At 32.0% G+C, this 21,401-nt stretch overlaps 1 long non-coding RNA gene across 1 annotated transcript; it reads left to right on the forward strand.

Annotated features, from left to right (window-relative positions):
- The first annotated feature begins 1,077 nt into the window (after positions 1-1,077).
- LOC129913244 (uncharacterized) lies at positions 1,078-19,655 on the forward strand. Its single transcript, XR_008772020.1, has 3 exons — positions 1,078-2,032; positions 7,462-7,678; positions 19,268-19,655. It is a non-coding gene; the product is annotated as an uncharacterized LOC129913244 (long non-coding RNA).
- The last annotated feature ends 1,746 nt before the right edge of the window (positions 19,656-21,401 follow it).

Genomic DNA, 21,401 nt, shown 5'->3' on the forward strand with positions numbered 1-21,401 from the left:
ACCAGAACTGACATAAGCGCAAGTTATACATACAGGCAATACTTATACTTTTGGCCACTTTTTTCACATCGGCGCTTGTGCGTGCGTCGCTGGCACGCAAATGTCATATATATGTATATAAAAAAAAATCCAATCCAATCTGCTTACACACGTCACCTAGTGTTTACTAGGTGAAGTGTTTAACTGTTATAAAAGTGTTATAATTGTGTCTCTGCTAAAAAAAACGTAATCTAGATTATGAACTGGATTATGAGAACTGAAAATAATATGGATAATTAGCAGATTTATTACATTTGCAGGGTTTTGCTTGAAATTTAGATTTTGCTTCGGTCTGAGAAAGGGATAAGATCAAGTTCGATTGAATACAATGTAAATGATGTAGAAGAATACAAGTTTTTACTTCAATGAAGTTAACCCATAACAAACACAAAACAAAAAATGCCCAACTCATGACAAAAGTACAAATTTCGAGCGAGAATTGGGCTTTTAAGCAATTTGTCTTTGTCTTTTTCCTTTCTATCATAACTGTTTATTAAAGAAGTACAAGAAAAAGCCAACCAATCAAATCAAAGCAATTCTGAGGAAAACAAATGCATACTGAGGAAAAAAGTTTTTTTTTCTTCGACACTGACGTTTGGCTTAAAAGCCCAATGGAAACGCTAAAACTCAACTTTATTCCCTACAGAGTAGACCTACAAAGTTATTGCAGTTTATGCAACTTGAATGCTAAAGATATATTTAATTTTCTAGGCCAATTCCCTATTCTTCGTGAATTCCGCAGAATATAATTTTCGAAAAATTCTCTAGCTATAAATAAATGGTTGGAAAAATCTTGCAAATTACTGCAGAAATCCCCTGAATTAAAGGAATAGTTTTATGTTAAACAAATTTGATTAAACGAAACGTTCAATCTGGCAAACGCCATGTCATATATATTTTATATTTACCAAAATTCCAAAGGAATTGGTCTGTCATTACTTTTACTTCACATTAAAAATATCGTGGTGTGTGGATTTCAACCGATAGCTTGAAAAATCGGTGAATGTAAACTCAACCCAGCCGATAAAAACTTCTAGTACAATTTTTTACTATGCTTAATTACTTTGCTCATCTAGAACGTGAGTAATGTAATTAGGCGGTCGGCATTTCAGCATTCAGCAAGTGCTGAATACAAACAGGTTTTGACGTTTTGTTTGAAGCTTAATTTGGCATGTCGTTGCATGTTCATTTTTTTGTTTGAATATTTCAATTGCAAAATTTAACTTCTGTGAACCGAGTTGAAATTTCAATTTAATTTGTGTTTTGTGTTTGAAGAGATCGGATGGTTTCTTTAATATAATTTGAAGAAAAAGATATATACATAAATTAAAGTGTTTGTATTATTTTCTTAGGTCTACAAATACTTAAGAAATTGTGTAAATTAGTTAAAATAAAAACAATTTACTACACCGGTTGTGCATCGTTTGGATGCAAAAAAAATAATAAGTTAACGATTTTTTTTAATTTTTCAATTTAAAAACACGAACAAAATATTTAAAAAATTTTGTTAAAAACTTGAACAAAAAATTTTTAAATATAATGGTGCCGGTAATCTACAGAAAATTATTCAAAATTGCAATTTCTCGAACTAAATCATGTTTTCCAAAAGAATATCCTTTAAAACAGAATTTGCAATACATTGGCCAAGAATTTTATTCAAAAAGCTGATGAATTTCGAATAATAATTATTGTTTTTGGCACGATGCATATTATTTCGATTAAAAAATTCAACGATCGATTTTGCAAAAAATTCATGCAATGCAATGCCTTTGAAGGTCCATTCCAAAAATACAGATATATAAAAAGGAGCGATCGCTAATAAAACTCCTGCAGAACAGGTTTCGCCGGTTAGTCTTGAAAATACCAATTTACTTAAAAAAACGAACGTTAATTCATTAATTTATGATTGCAATTCAATAAAATTGTCTATCCAAATAAAACGCGGGATTTCCATATAGAAATCAAATCAACCTGGATGTTGGCAGGATAAAAGGTATGTAAAATATATTTTATTTTTTTTTTTTGTAAGAGAAATTACTTATTACAATACATTTTTAAAATCTGCATACAAAAAAATTGTGAAATAGCTAGTTACTTAAAACTTCAAGTTGGTTTTGCATTATACATTTTTATTCTTCTACCGCTTGATGCTTTGTCTTTATGAGCCTGAACCTTGCTAATTTTGAGTTTTGGGCAGCCACCAGAGTTGCAAAACTAGTTCGATTTTGAAGAATTAAACTACAATTTCAATCGCTTTGTTTTATCAAAACCGGTTTTATGAAAATCGGTCCGAAATTCCAAAGTTTTTTAAATTAATTTCTTTTGACCACAACTTTTTTGTTAAGACAATTATAAAAAAATATTGCCCCCAGATTTTGATGAAACGAGGTTTAATTTTTCAAAATCAAACTAGTTTTGCGACTCTGGTGGCTGCCCAAACCTCAGAAGACAAATTTCTGCAAAGTTCTTTGCAAAGTAGCTATACTTTGTTGTGTTCTCATTGATTGTGAAACATATCTTTGCTGCTCCTGCTTCGATAATTAAAATAGCAACACACTGTATTCTTTCTATTATGTCAATATCTTCAACATTATGAAAAAATAAACATAAAATTGTTTTTTTAAAGAAAAAAAAACAACATCTTAAATCAAATTGAGAAGTAAGTACATACATAGTTACATAGTTTGATTTCTTTTATTAAGATGCGTTTTTAGAAAAAAAAAATCAAAGTCATAAGAGCCGTTTAAAAAAAACGTAGGTATTTTCTTTTCAAAATTGTATTTATGATAATTATAAAAATGGCTTATATATAAAAAAAAATTCGTTGAAATCGAATGAGAAAAACTGATTAAAAAAACGTTCTATGGCAGGTACCGTAAATATGTAATGATTTTCGAAAAAAAACAACAATTTTTCACTAAAAGATAGGTAGACCCTGTATAAAAACTAATGGGGTTTTGCACGGGTGAAACAAAATATTTTTGATCTAAATGTGTTAAACCACAAATTTCTTCTGTTTTTGCATTGCTTAGTCAAAATAAATTGATTTTTTGCCAGATTTACCCCTACAACGTTCAGTTGCATCTTCATAGAAATTTTTAATTTATTTCGGTCAGAAAGAGTTTCCTATTAAATAAATATTGAATAAAGATGTAAGCGATTTAAACGAATTGCCAGATTCATAATAAAACACACAAAATTACACTTATATCAACAAAAAATCAATTTTTTGATCTAAATATAAATTACCCATGAAAAACCCCATAAGGTTTGAATTTTTTTAAACAAAATTGTTGGAGCCATTTCCGACAAAATTAAACCTTTCTGGAATCGATATATATGCCAGATATCATAATTTTTGGTAAAAAAAAATGACCCCTCTGTAGAGCCTTTAAAAACTCTACATATCAAGTTTGATGTTAATCAGTCCATCCGTTTAGGCTGTAGCTCCTTATACAGATAGACCCACTTTTTTGTATCATCTTTGTGTCATGCCTGGCCTGACTGCTATCTCAATTTTTTTTTCACGAATGCATAACTTGTTATACTTGTTAAAGGACCTACCTACAGTAGAGGAAATTCCCATAAAAACACATGGTTTTAAGGCATTTTTTGTTTGCTGAGTGCAAGTTAGCCATTCATTTGTATGAAATAAGAAAATGTACTCAAAGTTGTTAAAAAAAATATAAATTTATTCACTTTTAACTAAATTAAATAAAAGTTATTAACAAAAAACAAAAATTACTCAAAAAAAAGGAGGAAATTCCCATAAAAACACTTACATTTTTATTAAAAAATAACGGTTAATTGGTGATAAGAAAAGTGTTTTTGATAAAATCAATATTTTGTAGAGCCACCACTTGCTCTTACAACCGATATCATTCGCCTTGGCATGGATTCCACAAGCCTTTCCAGTTCCGCGGTTGTAATTCCTGCCCATTGTTCAATGATTGCGTCTCGAAGCTCTTGAACGTTGTTAAATTGGCGCCCGTTGCCATAAACACGCCTGGATAGTATTCCCCAGAGATTCTCTATGGGATTTAAGTCGGGACTTCGAGACGGCCAGTCGAGAAATGTTATTTGTTTATCCTCAAACCAGTCTCTCATTCTTCGAGAGACGTGGATAGGAGCGTTATCCTGCTGGAAAATGAAGTCAGTTCCGCATAACTCTTCAGCTCTCTCAACCATAACTTCTTCTAACAACTCAGCATACATTTCTGAGTTCATCCTTCCAGGCACAAACGCAATTTCAGTCTTTCCATTTGCAGGAAAAGCTGCCCAAACCATTACGCTACCACCACCGAAGTTGCGACTCATTCTCACTTCAGCTTGAAGACGTTTGTCTTGCCAATACGACTGAAATCCATCCGGACCATCCAAATTGAACTTTTTTTCGTCACTAAACACAACCTTTTTCCACTCTTCGGTCCAGCTTATGTGACTTCCAGCGAAATGAAGCCTCGCTGACTTATGGGCTGCATCTAAAGGTGAAGCCAGGCGTTTGTGCCTGGAAGGATGAACTCAGAAATGTATGCTGAGTTGTTAGAAGAAGTTATGGTTGAGAGAGCTGAAGAGTTATGCGGAACTGACTTCATTTTCCAGCAGGATAACGCTCCTATCCACGTCTCTCGAAGAATGAGAGACTGGTTTGAGGATAAACAAATAACATTTCTCGACTGGCCGTCTCGAAGTCCCGACTTAAATCCCATAGAGAATCTCTGGGGAATACTATCCAGGCGTGTTTATGGCAACGGGCGCCAATTTAACAACGTTCAAGAGCTTCGAGACGCAATCATTGAACAATGGGCAGGAATTACAACCGCGGAACTGGAAAGGCTTGTGGAATCCATGCCAAGGCGAATGATATCGGTTGTAAGAGCAAGTGGTGGCTCTACAAAATATTGATTTTATCAAAAACACTTTTCTTATCACCAATTAACCGTTATTTTTTAATAAAAATGTAAGTGTTTTTATGGGAATTTCCTCCTTTTTTTTGAGTAATTTTTGTTTTTTGTTAATAACTTTTATTTAATTTAGTTAAAAGTGAATAAATTTATATTTTTTTTAACAACTTTGAGTACATTTTCTTATTTCATAAAAATGAATGGCTAACTTGCACTCAGCAAACAAAAAATGCCTTAAAACCATGTGTTTTTATGGGAATTTCCTCTACTGTACCTACATCGCAAGTAAAAATGTGAAATATTTATTTAAAATTTCTAGTTGGGTTTGCATCAGACTTTATCCGCCATCTGCTGGTGACGTTTTTTTTTTCAATACTTCGATGTTGAGTGTCCTTTTTTACAACAGCATATACTTTGTTTTGTTCTCATTGCCCGTGAAACACATCTGTGCCTCTTCTCCTTCTACACTTAAAATAGCATTATACTGTTTTCTTCTTATTATGACAGCATATGAAATCTGCTGGATCGACATTTATGGTCCCTCTGTTTATAATAAACATGTTTACCACATGTGCACATTTTTAAATAATCCCCATATGGCTATATTTTGGAGCTTCTTCTTTGCAAATTAAGTCTGTATAAAGGGCATCATCAGCTAACATACACAATATACAATTTTAAAGAGGCTTATTTATATCGACATTAATGGTATAATAAAAACCCAAATACCCCCAATATCGAATCCTGTGGTACTCCTGTTGTTTACTGAACAGTAAAGTATTATTTTTAATTCCATATTTGATCAGCTTTTTGAAAAGGTTTCCACTGTAAAAAGTCTCAAAGCCCTCTTGAAATAAAAAAAAATGCAATACCAAAATTCTTGTTATCTATTTCATTCTTGGAATAACAATTGTCCAATCTACCTGTAGTATGAAAAAATACAGCATGAAATAAAACTTAAATCATAAATCATAAATTTTAGATACAAAAAACTAGTGTGTACCTGAAGCTACCATCTTAAGGTTTCAATAGATAAGAATTTCATTTCATAAAAAAACTTATTGACTTTGTTTAAAAGAAAAATATGTTTTGCTGTCCCTTTTACAAAAAAAAAACCGAAATTTCATTATTGTTTGTTTCACTTTGTTTGAATGTGTTTAAAGTGTTTTTTTTTTTTTTAATTTCTTTCACATGGTTATGATCACAGACAGTAATTCCTTATTTATTACTTCCTTTCAGAAAATACAGAAATTTTCAGATGGAAATAACACATCGCATAATCTCAAGGATAACAATTCACTTTTCGGTTTTTTTTTGTTCATGTTTCAATTCAGTTACCTACTTGTTTCCTTTTTTTTGTGCTTAACAAAGCAATGGCAGGTCATTTAAAATTTTATGGCAGTTTGAAAATTTTTCAAGATCGATAGGACAATAAAAAAAGAACAAACTATTTTATTTTTTTCTATCGTTTTATCTTTTTTTATTATGTAGCTGTTAAGGTTTTCAGGTATACAGGTAACCAAGATAAACAATATAAAGAGTAGGTAGACTTTTTTATAGTTAGGTAGATATAAGGTTTCACAACTGGTATCCTTGAGTAATTTTGTGTATTCTTGTATTGATTTTGAAAACTTCAAGAATCCTTTTCAAAAAATTAGGTGTGGGAATCAAGTGATTACATTTGTCCCTTTTCGAAAAGAAAGCCTGAATTGATAAAGATACAATTTTTGTATTCACTTTGCTGTCAAAAAAAAAAAATCCGGCATTCATAATAGAGTTTTGTGTGTTATATAGATTGATAGCGTTCTAACCTCAGATTGTTACTATTCCTTAGACTGAACGCTTGAAAATCCACTGCTTTCAAGATTCCATTGGATATATTATATTCTAGCAGCATTTGGCATTTTCAAAATTAAAATCATTGCATCATAAGTCAGCTTTTGTTAAACACTCATCCAAATCAAAAATTCTAGAATATCACTAACCGGGGTGTATATACATCTTTAAGATTATTCTCATTCCTTTGTTTTGTAATCTTTGAAGTCTTAATTATACATCAGAATTCGAATCGAACGGCACACTATCCATACCGAAATTAATATCATTGTTCACCCTTAATTTCATACATTTAGCCTTGCTTACATTCACCTTTATTTTGTTCATTTTTAACCAAATATCAACTCTTCTCAAGTCCCCATTCAGTCTCTCACATATTCTTTTCATTACCATTTCCACAAATATAAATCAGACTCTGAACCGCATAAAGCAATAAAGCTTATGCAATATGCATTCTGTGTCTTCGATTTAAATAAATTTAACGTATACTCCATCTAGCTGCTTACGGTATGTAAAATACTCACCTCAAATTTATACTTAGTCTCTTATTCATTATACGAAATCTATGGTCCAATCTAAGTCCTTTGTAGGTATATTATTTTATTTTTTATTAATAAATGATTCAACAAAAATGTTTTGACAAGAATTTTATGATAATAATTTGTCTTCGTTTTTTTTACAGGTTACATCTTCAAACCACACATTAAGAAATATAATTTCATCTTCTGGCCGACCAGGCGGCTATGGTGATGTTATGAATGGAAAACAATTCTATTGAAAATTATGTGAACAAAATCATTTGAAAATTGAAATTGAAATCTTCAAAGCGACAACAGACAAACAATTAAAATCTTCAAAGCAGACATACAGAAATATAATTCATCATTCGACGACATTTCGTAAGTTTTAATTTTAAGTTAACGTAAATTATAAGTTAAGATTATTTCTGAAAATATTTTAACAACTTATGTCAAATGTCCTTTACTCATTTTTTAAAATATCACTCCTGAGTGATTATGCACGCAGAAAACGAATTTCCATAAATTTGTAATATGACAAAACTCGATATTTCAGCTTACTTAAGTAACTTTTTTCTATATTCATTAACCGAATTATCAGAACAATATAAAAGGATGTCTTGAAAGCATAAAAACTAGCTTATTAAAAATTCCAAACTCTTCAATTAACTTTAAATTTATTGAAATATCGAGTTTATTCTTAGTACATTATTTATTTAAATGTTAACTAAAATCAGTGTTTTAAAAAAAGATGTATGTATGTATTTTAATTTAAGTTTATATTTATTTAGAAATTGATTTTTCTTGTAAAACTGGTATAACAAAAACCTTCGGTGAGGAAGTTAAAAAAAGATTGACAACCACATATTGATAGTGGCATCTTTTTTTTTTTTTAGTCAGAATGGTATTTAAAAAAAATGATGATAGCTGTCCTAATACTTTACAACAAGAACAATAGTTGAGAGTTTTAAACATTTAATTCAAACTTTAAAAAAAAAAAGAGATTTGTCTATACTTTTATGTTACTTCGTTGTTTTTAAGATTCCTCTGAATGGTCAGTGTTTTTTTAAGTTTTTATTTTTTGTTTAAAGAATTTGACAATGCCTGAGATTCTTTATAGTGAAAAGCTCATTATAAAGCCACTTCCCTGCAAATTGGTCATATTTATCCTATATCACAGTATTTTCATTCCCAAATTTGATTCTTATTCTTGTGGCTGCGGTGATCAGATAATTTTTTTTTATGACAAGCTGTAATGTTTCGAATTGTTTAATTAATGACATAGTAGTACTGACATTCGTCGTTGGCTTTGTATCCTTAAAACTCAATGCTAACTTATTTAAATTTTAAGTGTAAAAACCATAAAATTTTTTTTCTTTAATTTAAGTGCAATTAAGGTAACCCTTAACTTATTTGTTTTAAAGATACTACTAATTTACAAAAAAAAAAAACAGAATTTCAAGTAAATCCATTAAGCCGTTTTGAAAGCATCGATTTTTGAAACAAATTTTCAAAACAATTTTTTTAAATATTAACTTTATTTTCAATTAACAAATTAAATATTTCAATAGTTCATAGGTATATGGTTCTTACATACTACAACTAAAAAAAAAACTTGCTGCCAATTTCTTGAATTTGAGCCTAGTGTTGCTATATTTTCTGGGCAACAAGGCAAATCGTTATGAATATCATGAAGATGTTCGGCATAATATAGATCAACTTCTAGAAATATCCAACATAAATATCATTAAGACTTTCTATATATGACAGAAAAGAGTTTTGTGGGTTTTGCCATTCAAAACCTGAGATTCTGAGACATTGCCCATCTATATAAATTATTGACATCTAAATAAACCAAGTATGAGGACGGTTTTTCAGAGTCATAGGATTCAATAAATCTAATATTTCCTTTGGAATATCTATGACTACATTGTGTTTGACCAGCTCTTTTTCCTTTTTGAAAGAAATTATACATTTCAATGTCAGTCAAGAGTTCCAGTTCCACTTTTGTCACCTTTAACATAGCGTCCCAAGATAAACAAGGATCCAAAGAGTATCTATGTTTACAAACTTTTGCTGAAATTTTCAAAAATATCAGCTAGCAGCACAACATCACTTTTTAAGTATATTTCCATATAACTTTTAAGATTATGGTAGTTAAAATGATTCCATATGCTTATGGCCAACTGATAATCTTCAGTTGAACATTCCTCATTCGTGAGTTTGTTGAAAACCTTCACTCTTTCAGGAAACATGGTTCAGACATTTTTTGCCAAGGATCCAAAAAATTATATGGAAATACACCTTTTCTCTTTACAAATTTTCTGGTTAAAATAAAGTCTGAGGAAACTAAATTTCTAGCTAAACTATCTATGCTATCACTCAAAGAGCGATAAGAGTCTAAAAATCTAAGTTCTATTGAATGTTTTTCATCAATAGCGATTTTCTTTGAAAAAGAATTATATTTTTCTTTGTTCAAAGGTATCACTTTAATTTCACCATCGATTTTGGGCTGCCCCCCTATATTCACCTGTTAAGTGGCAATGATCCCTTACCTTCATCTCTCCTATGTTGAATTTGATGGCGCATATTGTGCACATTGTTGCCTTCTCAAATAAAAACTCCTGCATTTCTGTGAGAGGTTTCATCGGTGTCACGATTCTAATATGTTTGTTGTATCTATCAATGGTGTCTTCAACTAAACTGTGAATGAATTCACTTGCACAGTTTTGTCCTATAAAAAAAGTTATTATTAAATAATACCTATGAAAGTCCGCATTACGTCTTCGGTTTCATCGAAGGAGCATTTCATGTAGTATGAGAATGCACATGGAACGTGTTCTTGGAGGATTGTTGTCGAAGACGTTGACAGGTCCGGTAAACATGTTTGAACAGGTCTGAGAATACACTCAAAATCTGCATATTTAACAAATGGAACCGTCATTTGTTTATCATAATTTTCGAATTTTACCATCTTTTTATCGTCGGCTGGCATTTTTGTTACCATTTTTTTACACTCGCCCTTGTGTTTATCAAATGAGCGGTCATCGTAAAAATATTGCAAGCAAGTATTGCAGAACAGTAATCTTTTCCTTGAACTTTCCAATACTTCACTTGTGATCAACGGACTTATATGCTTTATCCACATATAGTGCGTAATTTCATCTATCATGTAGAGTATAAATAATAAATATCTTGATCCATTCAATGGCTGGTATTTGTTTATATTAATTTTCGCTGATTTTATTCTTATCAGAACTCATCAACTATCCATTATCATTAGAATAATATCAAACATCTTCGAGAAATTTTTTTTATTAAAATATACAAAATAGTTTATAAGTATTATTTTAAATAAAAACTAAATAAAAAAAATATCGCAATTTATTTGTGGTGGGGGTTCGACCTCGAACCCATCCTCTATCGCCAGCAGGTATAACATCTTCGCCCCATGGTAGAGCGCCACTAGTGTTCCAAGGTCTGGTCTTTCTCGGAGCATCCGCAGATATTCCCGGAACAGCATCTGCAGTTCCATGTGCTCCCAGCACACGGAGAAATAATATCTTGATCCATTCAATGGCTGGTATTTGTTTATATTAATTTCCGCTGATTTTATTCTTATCAGAACTCATCAACTATCCATTATCATTAGAATAATATCAAACATTTTAAATCCTTTAAGAATCGTTGCCATACTCATCATTATCAAAATCTAAGTAAATAGTCTCATTTAGTTATCTTACTCATCTCAATAGCACACATATTTGGTGTAAAAACGCTATCGCTATTAAAAATCGGATGTGCAATCAGTTTTCTTGCTGAAAATTGGTATCTTTGAGCATCCCATTCTGTAACAATTTTCACACTTCTCCGCTTTTTAACATTCTCCATAGTTTTTCCAAAAACACTATTGTTCATTATTAATCTTGAATGATCTTAATATTTCCATTTCATTTTCCAACAATTCTTTGATCAAAGATTTATGCTTAGCAAATAAGACATTAACATCTAAGATACTTTCATCAATTATCTTTATGCTATATACCTAAATCCGATTCCCGAATGCTTGGTTTATCACGCTTACATTATCAGAAAAAAGTTGCATGATTAATACTTTGTGAGACGCTTTTATGTAATGTTGGATCATTTTCTTTCGTTCAACATTAATATTGCATATCTCAGAACGCTCAAAAGCAACTTGTCTAACATTTTCATTATCGTCTTGCGGTAGTTTATACCCATTTCCTGATGTTATTTGATCGATAAGGCTTTTATGCGAGGCTTTTAGTTCGTGCTCTCTCACTTTGTTGTCTTCTATATCCTCATCACAGATCTCACTCTTATAATGGGTATCCTCTGATTGTTTTCTACCGCAAATTCCCATCGTCGCCCTCAAAGAGTGTATCGATAATTTTCTTGTGAGAAGATGTTGACTCATGCTCTTGCATTTTGTTTTCCTCAACATCCACATTGCAAATGTAAGACCTTTCAAAAACAATTCTTGGTTTTTTGTTCTGAATCGCTCTCGATGTTGAAAAAAAGAGAAGCAACTGAAAAAAGAGAAGCAACTGCATACGAAAAAATAACACAAAATGTTTTATTTGGTTTTTTAATTTTTATTTTTATTTAAAAAAAAATATGTACATTTATAAAATAATATTAATAATTCAAATAAAAAAAGTGTTGTAATTTGTTTGTGGAGGGAGTTCGACCTCGAACCCATCCTCTATCGCCAGCAGGTATAACATCTTCGCCCCATGGTAGAGCGCCACTAGTGTTCCAAGGTCTGGTCTTTCTCGGAGCATCCGCAGATACTCCCGGAACAGCAACTGCTGCTCCATGTGCTCCCAGCACGCGGAGAAATAATATCTTGATCCATTCAATGGCTGGTATTTGTTTATATTAATTTCCGCTGATTTTATTCTTATCAGAACTCATCAACTATCCATTATCATTAGAATAATATCAAACATTTTAAATCCTTTAAGAATCGTTGCCATACCCATCATTATCAAAACCTAAGTAAATAGGATTATTAAGTTATCTTACTCATCTCAATAGCACACATATTTGGTGTAAATACGCTATCGCTATTAAAAATCGGATGTGCAATCAGTTTTCTTGCTGAAAATTGGTTTCTTTGAGGATCCCATTCTGAAACAATTTTCACATTTCTCCGCTTTTCCACATTCTCCATAGTTTTCCCATAAATACTATTGTTCATTAACTTAAAAAAGTTTTAAGTAATATTACATATGTTTCTGTAACCAATTCGATTGTTTAAATTTCATTACACGATGTACATTGTAATTTATTTGTGGAGGGGGTTCGACCTCGAACCCATCCTCTATCGCCAGCAGGTATAACATCTTCGCCCCATGGTAGAGCGCCACTAGTGTTCCAAGGTCTGGTCTTTCTCGGAGCATCCGCAGATACTCCCGGAACAGCATCTGCAGCTCCATGTGCTCCCAGCACACGGAGAAATAATATCTTGATCCATTCAATGGCTGGTATTTGTTTATATTAATTTCCGCTGATTTTATTCTTATCAGAACTCATCAACTATCCATTATCATTAGAATAATATCAAACATTTTAAATCCTTTAAGAATCGTTGCCATACCCATCATTATCAAAACCTAAGTAAATAGGATTATTAAGTTATCTTACTCATCTCAATAGCACACATATTTGGTGTAAATACGCTATCGCTATTAAAAATCGGATGTGCAATCAGTTTTGTTGCTGAAAATTGGTTTCTTTGAGGATCCCATTCTGAAACAATTTTAACACTTCTCCGTTTTTTCACATTCTCCATAGTTTTTCCAAAAACACTATTGTTCATTATTAATCTTGAATGATCTTAATATTTCCATTTCATTTTCCAACAATTCTTTGATCAAAGATTTATGCTTAGCAAATAAGACATTAACATCTAAGATACTTTCATCAATTATCTTTATGCTATATACCTAAATCCGATTCCTGAATGCTTGGTTTATCACGCTTACATTATCAGAAAATAGTTGTATGATTAATGCTGTGTGAGACGCTTTTCTCTAATGTTGGGTCATTTTCTTTCGTTCAACATTAATATTGCATATCTCGCAACGCTCAAAAGCAACTTGTCTAACATTTTCATTATCGTCTTGCGGTATTTCATACCCATTTCCTGATGTTATTTGATCGATAAGGCTTTTATGTGAGGCTTTTAGTTCGTGCTATATCACTTTGTTGTCTTCTATATCCTCATCACAGATCTCACATCTTATAATGGGTATCCTCTGATTGTTTTCTACCGCAAATTCTCCATAGTCGCCCTCAAAGAGTGTATCGAAAATTTTCTTGTGAGAAGATGTTGACTCATGCTCTTGCATTTTGTTTTCCTCAACATCCACATTGCAAATGTAAGACCTTTCAAAAACAATTCTTGGTTTTTTGTTCTGAATCGCTCTCGATGTTGAAAAAAAGAGAAGCAACTGAAAAAAGAGAAGCAACTGCATACGAAAAAATAACACAAAATCTTTTATTTGGTTTTTTAATTTTTATTTTTATTTAAAAAAAAATATATCTTCGCCCCATGGTAGAGCGCCACTAGTGTTCCAAGGTCTGGTATTTCTCGGAGCATCCGCAGATACTCCCGGAACAGCATCTGCAGCTCCATGTGCTCCCAGCACGCGGAGAAATAATATCTTGATCCATTCAATGGCTGGTATTTGTTTATATTAATTTCCGCTGATTTTATTCTTATCAGAACTCATCAACTATCCATTATCATTAGAATAATATCAAACATTTTAAATCCTTTAAGAATCGTTGCCATACCCATCATTATCAAAACCTAAGTAAATAGGATTATTAAGTTATCTTACTCATCTCAATAGCACACATATTTGGTGTAAATACGCTATCGCTATTAAAAATCGGATGTGCAATCAGTTTTCTTGCTGAAAATTGGTTTCTTTGAGGATCCCATTCTGAAACAATTTTCACACTTCTCCGCTTTTCCACATTCTCCATAGTTTTCCCATAAATACTATTGTTCATTAACTTAAAAAAGTTTTAAGTAATATTACATATACTTCTGCAACCAATTCGGTTGTTTAAATTTCATTACACGATGTACTTTGCTTAAGACCATTCCGTTTCAAATACATTGGTGCAAGGCTTTGAATAGTAGTTTCATTATCTTGAGCTTGATGGATTGATAGAAATTAGCTTTGGAATTATACATCCTGAGGTAACTAAGCTTTCAGGGCAAAATGGTAGGTCATTGTTTAAGCCATGAATACTTGATGGATAGTTTAAGTCCACTTCTAATTCATATCCAACGTTATCACCTTTAATGTTGGATATGTACTCGGAAATATCCCATTGAAAATTGTCGTAGGGAAGAGGTTGCGACATTGCCCATGAAAAGTTGTTTTAAACAGCATGTGTTCCAAACGAAATCCGTGGTTTCTTAAAGCTTACACCTCTCGATGTAGAAAGGGAAGGTTGTGGAGAAAGTTCCCATTTTTTAGAATACCTTTCATAAGTCACCACATCAACTCCTGCTGAATGATGGTTTTTCTTATGTTCCACAAGTTTATCCTTCCTTGAAAATTTCAAGTCTAAGGAATGAAAGTAATGCCCATCCGCTATCTTTTTCTTGAAATTCCTCTAGTTTTACTTTGATTTCTTTAATCAGAAGTGTCTCATCTATTTCATCATTACTCAGCATTACACACATCTTTGTCTGAATGCTTTTAACATCGGAAATCAGCTCATCTGAATTTGAGTCTGATTTAACAAAATCACCGAAAAGTTCAATGTTAATCTTGAATGATCTTAATATTTCCATTTCATTTTCCAACAATTCTTTGATCAAAGATTTATGCTTAGCAAATAAGACATTAACATCTAAGATACTTTCATCAATTATCTTTATGCTATATGTCTTAATCCGATTCCTGAATGCTTGGTTAATCACGCTTACATTATCAGAAAAAAGTTGAATGATTAATACTTTGTGAGAAGCTCTTCTCTGATGTTGGGCCATTTTATTTCTTTCAACATTAATATTGCATATCTCGCAAGGCTCAAAAGCAACTTGTCTAACATTTTTATTATCGTCTTGCGGTATTTCATACCCATTTCCTGATGTTATTTGATCGATAAGGCTTTTATGTGAGGCTTTTAGTTCGTGCTCTATCACTTTGTTGTCTTCTATATCCTCATCACAGATCTCACATCTTATAATGGGTATCCTCTGATTGTTTTCTACCGCAAATTCTCCATAGTCGCCCTCAAAGAGTGTATCGAAAATTTTCTTGTGAGAAGATGTTGACCCATGCTCTTGCATTTTGTTTTCCTCAACATCCACATTGCAAATGTAAGACCTTTCAAAAACAATTCTTGGTTTTTTGTTCTGAATCGCTCTCGATGTTGAAAAAAAGAGAAGCAACTGAAAAAAGAGAAGCAACTGCATACGAAAAAATAACACAAAATCTTTAATTTGGTTTTTTAATTTTTATTTTTATTTAAAAAAAAATATGTACATTTATAAAATAATATTAATAATTCAAATAAAAAAAGTGTTGTAATTTGTTTGTGGAGGGAGTTCGACCTCGAACCCATCCTCTATCGCCAGCAGGTATAACATCTTCGCCCCATGGTAGAGCGCCACTAGTGTTCCAAGGTCTGGTCTTTCTCGGAGCATCCGCAGATACTCCCGGAACAGCATCTGCAGCTCCATGTGCTCCCAGCACACGGAGAAATAATATCTTGATCCATTCAATGGCTGGTATTTGTTTATATTAATTTTCGCTGATTTTATTCTTAACCGAACCCATCTAGTATCCATTATCATTAGAATAATATCTAACATTTTAAATCCTTTAAGAATCGTTGCCATACCCATCATTATCAAAACCTAAGTAAATAGGATTATTGAGTTATCTTACTCATCTCAATAGCACACATATTTGGTGTAAATACGCTATCGCTATTAAAAATCGGATGTGCAATCAGTTTTCTTGCTGAAAATTGGTTTCTTTGAGGATCCCATTCTGAAACAATTTTAACACTTCTCCGTTTTTTCACATTCTCCATAGTTTTTCCAAAAACACTATTGTTCATTATTAATCTTGAATGATCTTAATATTTCCATTTCATTTTCCAACAATTCTTTGATCAAAGATTTATGCTTAGCAAATAAGACATTAACATCTAAGATACTTTCATCAATTATCTTTATGCTATATACCTAAATCCGATTCCTGAATGCTTGGTTTATCACGCTTACATTATCAGAAAATAGTTGTATGATTAATGCTGTGTGAGACGCTTTTCTCTAATGTTGGGTCATTTTCTTTCGTTCAACATTAATATTGCATATCTCGCAACGCTCAAAAGCAACTTGTCTAACATTTTTTTATGTGAGGCTTTTAGTTCGTGCTCTCTCACTTTGTTGTCTTCCATATCCTCATCACAAATCTCACATTTTATAATGGGTATCCTCTGATTATTTTCTACCACAAATTCTCCATCGTCGCCCTCAAAGAGTGTATCGAAAATTTTCTTGTGAGAAGATGTTGACTCATGCTCTTGCATTTTGTTTTCCTCAACATCCACATTGCAAATGTAAGACCTTTCAAAAACAATTCTTGGTTTTTTGTTCTGAATCGCTCTCGATGTTGAAAAAAAGAAAAGCAACTGAAAAAAGAGAAGCAAATACACATATGAAAAAATAACACAAAATGTTTTATTTGTTTTTAAAATTTTTATTTATATTAAAAAAAAAAAAATGTGTACATTTATAAAATAATATAAAATGAATTCAAATAAAAAAATTGTTGAAATTAATTTGGGGTGGGGGTTCGACCTCGAACCCATCCTCTATCGCCAGCAGGTATAACATCTTCGCCCCATGGTAGAGCGCCACTAGGGTTCCAATATTTGGTCTTTCTCGGACCATTCGTAGATACTCCCGGAACAGCATCTGAAGTTCCATGTGCTCCCAGCACACGGAGTAGAATCTTTCGATGAAATTTTCCAATTGACTCAACACTTTTAGTTATAAATCCGCTTTCTTTTTCTTGAAATTCCTCTAGTTTTACTTTGATTTCTTCAATCATTATTTGAAGTTTCTGATCTATTTTATCATTACTCAGCATTACACACATCTTCGTCAGAAATCAGCTCATCAGAATTTGGGTCCGACTTAACAAAATCGCCGAAAAGTTCAATATTAATCTTATATGATCTTAATATTTCCATTTCATTTTCCAACGATTCTTTTATCAAAGATTTCTGCTTAGCAAATAAGACATTAACATCTACGATACTTTCATCGATTATCTTTATGCTATCAACCGCAAATTCCCATCGTCGCCCCCAAAGAGTGTATCGAAAATTTTCTTGTGAGAAGATGTTGACTCATGCTCTTGCATTTTGTTTTCCTCAACATCCACATTGCAAATGTAAGACCTTTCAACAACAATTCTTGGTTTTTTGTTCTGAATCGCTCTCGATGTTGAAAAAAAGAGAAGCAACTGAAAAAAGAGAAGCAACTGCATACGTAAAAATAACACAAAATGTTTTATTTGTTTTTAAAATTTTTATTTATATTTAAAAAAAAAAATGTGTACATTTATAAAATAATATAAAATGAATTCAAATAAAAAAATTGTTGAAATTAATTTGGGGTGGGGGTTCGACCTCGAACCCATCCTCTATCGAGGATCTCAATCTCTTATAAAATAACATTAGTTTCTTAATTGTAATTAACATTTTTTCCATGTGGTAACAGCCGCAAGTACTCGGTCCTTCTTCACATTGATTTGATGATCAACAACAATTAGAGTAATGATGTCCGTGCGATGATTCCATGTATATAGTATTTTTAAATTTACTAAGCATTGAAAGACAGTTGAGAAATTCTAAATATGGCAAACTCGACAGCTCTGATGGTAATTTAAATCAATTTCCGAAAGTCTATTCATGGGTTTGCTTTGCATCTTCCAGTATGCATTCGTAGTCTGTATATATTAAGAAAGGATCATCCATCTCTCTTTCAGGGTGTTCATATTCTACCGAGGCTTTATCATCCTTAGGCATTTTTGTCACCATCCTGCAGCATTTACTTCTCATCACTCGTTATAAAATAAGGTCCTATTTCATTCACACTTATGGTGAGAATTATTCTTTCGAAATTTTGAATTTCCTTCAGTTTCAATGGGAACTGTAAGTTTCCAAAGTCTATCCTTTGCCCCTTTTTATATATCACTCTTGAACTAATATCATCGATTCTATATGTTTGTGGTCTTTCTTTATTATTGCAATCTCCTCCGAATAGAGCAGATTAAAAGCAATATACATCTTTATTTTTTACGTTTATGCATGCTCCTTTTTTAAAAATAAATTCCGTTTTACTTCTTATTTTCATAGATGAGCGTCTCAATTCTGTTTTTGAAACAGCTTTTCACAAAACGAACGTTGTCTGAATGTAATTCAGCAACAAGCCTTTTATGTTCAAAGCGACATTCTTGTCTGTTCAAGTTTTCTTCCAAAATTCCCTTTTATTCCCTAGTGTATGAGTTAAAAAATGCATCTCTATATCTTTAATTTGGCCCGTATTCCATTCATTCTTGGTTTGGATTTGAATTGTAAAATTCAGGCTTCTCAATATCCTAGAATCTGCTCATAATTTTTAGGTCCTCCACTAACGAATTCTATGATATAATTTCCAACTCCATAAGTTTCCAATTCGTCTGTCATATCACCGATGAACTGTCCAGTAGGAGGTTCGAATTCTCCTTCACGACTTATCTAAATTACCGAATCAGTATCGTAAAATAAAACTATTTCCCATAACCTCTCCAGGTAGTTATAAAGTTTAAACCGAGCTAAAGACATTTACTGTGGATAAAGAATCGATAGCTTCTTCTTTCATCTCGAAGTTAACGAAGACGTTTTCTTCATTTACAGGAAGAATGTGAAGCACTTCAATCGATGATTCTATGATCTTGAATTACAAAAAACAAAATACCCGGATACATACCTCATTGAAAAAATACTTAAAAAGAAAAAAGATCAATATTACGTCAAATGGCTTGGTTTCTCATCTGAACATAATTCGTGGATAACTCTACCATAAGACAACTTATTAGCTGTGTTTATTTTTAGCATTGCTATCCGTATCCTTAGTTGGCGTTTTCATACATTACACATATTTCTGAAAATAATAAATGGCAGTTTTAAATTGAACTGGAAGAGTCTACAAAACCTAAAGGAACCATGGAGAAGGAAGACGTTGTTGATGAAAAGAAAGTCGAAAAAATAAAAAAAAAAAAAACCCAAGCGAAAATGAAAAACAGCATTGAACTGAAAAAAAAGAGCAACTGCAAAATAACAAAAAAATAACACAAAATGTCTTATTTGTTTTTTGAATTTTTATTTATATTAAAAAAAAAAAATGAGTACATTTATAAAATAATATAAAATGAATTCAAATAAAAAAATTGTTGAAATTAATTTGGGGTGGGGGTTCGACCTCGAACCCATCCTCTATCGCCAGCAGGTATAACATCTTCGCCCCATGGTAGAGCGCCACTAGGGTTCCAATATTTGGTCTTTCTCGGACCATTCGTAGATACTCCCGAAATAGCATCTGAAGTTCCATGTGCTCCCAGCACACGGAGTAGAATCTTTCGATGAAATTTTCCAATTGACTCAACAGTTTTAGTTATAAATCCGCTTTCTTTTTCTTGAAATTCCTCTAGTTTTACTTTGATTTCTTCAATCATTATTTGAAGTTTCTGATCTATTTTATCATTACTCAGCATTACACACATCTTCGTCAGAAATCAGCTCATCAGAATTTTGGTCCGACTTAACAAAATCGCCGAAAAGTTCAATATTAATCTTGTATGATCTTAATATTTCCATTTCATTTTCCAACGATTCTTTTATCAAAGATTTCTGCTTAGCAAATAAGACATTTACATCTAAGATACTTTCATCAATTATATTTATGCTATATGTCTTAATCCGATTCCTGAATGCTTGGTTTATCACGCTTACATTATCAGAAAAAAGTTGCATGATTAATACCTTGTGAGAAGCTTTTTTCTGATGTTGGGCCATTTTATTTCTTTCAACATTAATATTGCATATCTCGCAACGTTCAAAAGCAACTTGTCTAACATTTTTATTATCGTCTTGCGGTAGTTCATACCCATTTACTGATGTTATTTGATCGATAAGGCTTTTATGTGAGGAAGTTGAGCAGACTGCAATGTGGATCTTAGGATGTCCAGTGGGGATTTTTCCATTCTTACACACCCAAGGGTAGAGAGAGCATAAATATCTTTCCTACGTCTTTGTTTCTCTCTCCTTTAAAATATTTTCCGATTGACTTCCAATCTGATCATGATATCGATGATCGTCTGATAATATCTTTCGATATTGTTTTATATTTCTTCGTTTTCTTCTAGCTGAAATATTGTGTTCATTATGTGGACTTCGTTAGGTTGTAGAAACTTGTTGAATCTAAAACCATATACTATCATATCAAACATGTTGACAAATTCTTCTATGCTTACACTTCGTCTCCTAATATGTTGATTTCTTAAGAGCAAGCGTAATGATTCTAAAAAAAAATTAAAGAAAAAAAAATTAACAAATAAATAAAAACTTATCCATGTCCTGAAATCTGCTTTTAGCATTCGTCAACGGTTATTAAATCCATTTTTTTGTTTGTTTTTGTTTCATACAACCGTCTATGGTCTCACTTAAACTATTATTAATTCCTACGTATCGAATCCCTTACATTGGTTCATATTGTCTATTTAATCCTCCACTAAAAAAAGATATGAAAAAACTAAGTTATATACTTTCTGTATATAAGAATACGTGAAGCAACTATCTCTTTCTTGCATGCAAGATGAAATAAATTTTCCCTCCATTAAAAGTACAGACAAATGTACTTTAAAAGTACATCAGCGAAGCACATCTGGAAGAGCTTCTGATGTATATTTGCCAGAACTTTCTTAGCTACAGAAAAACCACTGAAACTTGTTCTTTAAAAGTACTTGAAAAAACCGACAACTGCATTAAACGC

Source organism: Episyrphus balteatus, chromosome 3 (assembly GCF_945859705.1).
Source record: "Episyrphus balteatus chromosome 3, idEpiBalt1.1, whole genome shotgun sequence".
In the NCBI taxonomy this organism is placed as follows: domain Eukaryota; kingdom Metazoa; phylum Arthropoda; class Insecta; order Diptera; family Syrphidae; genus Episyrphus; species Episyrphus balteatus.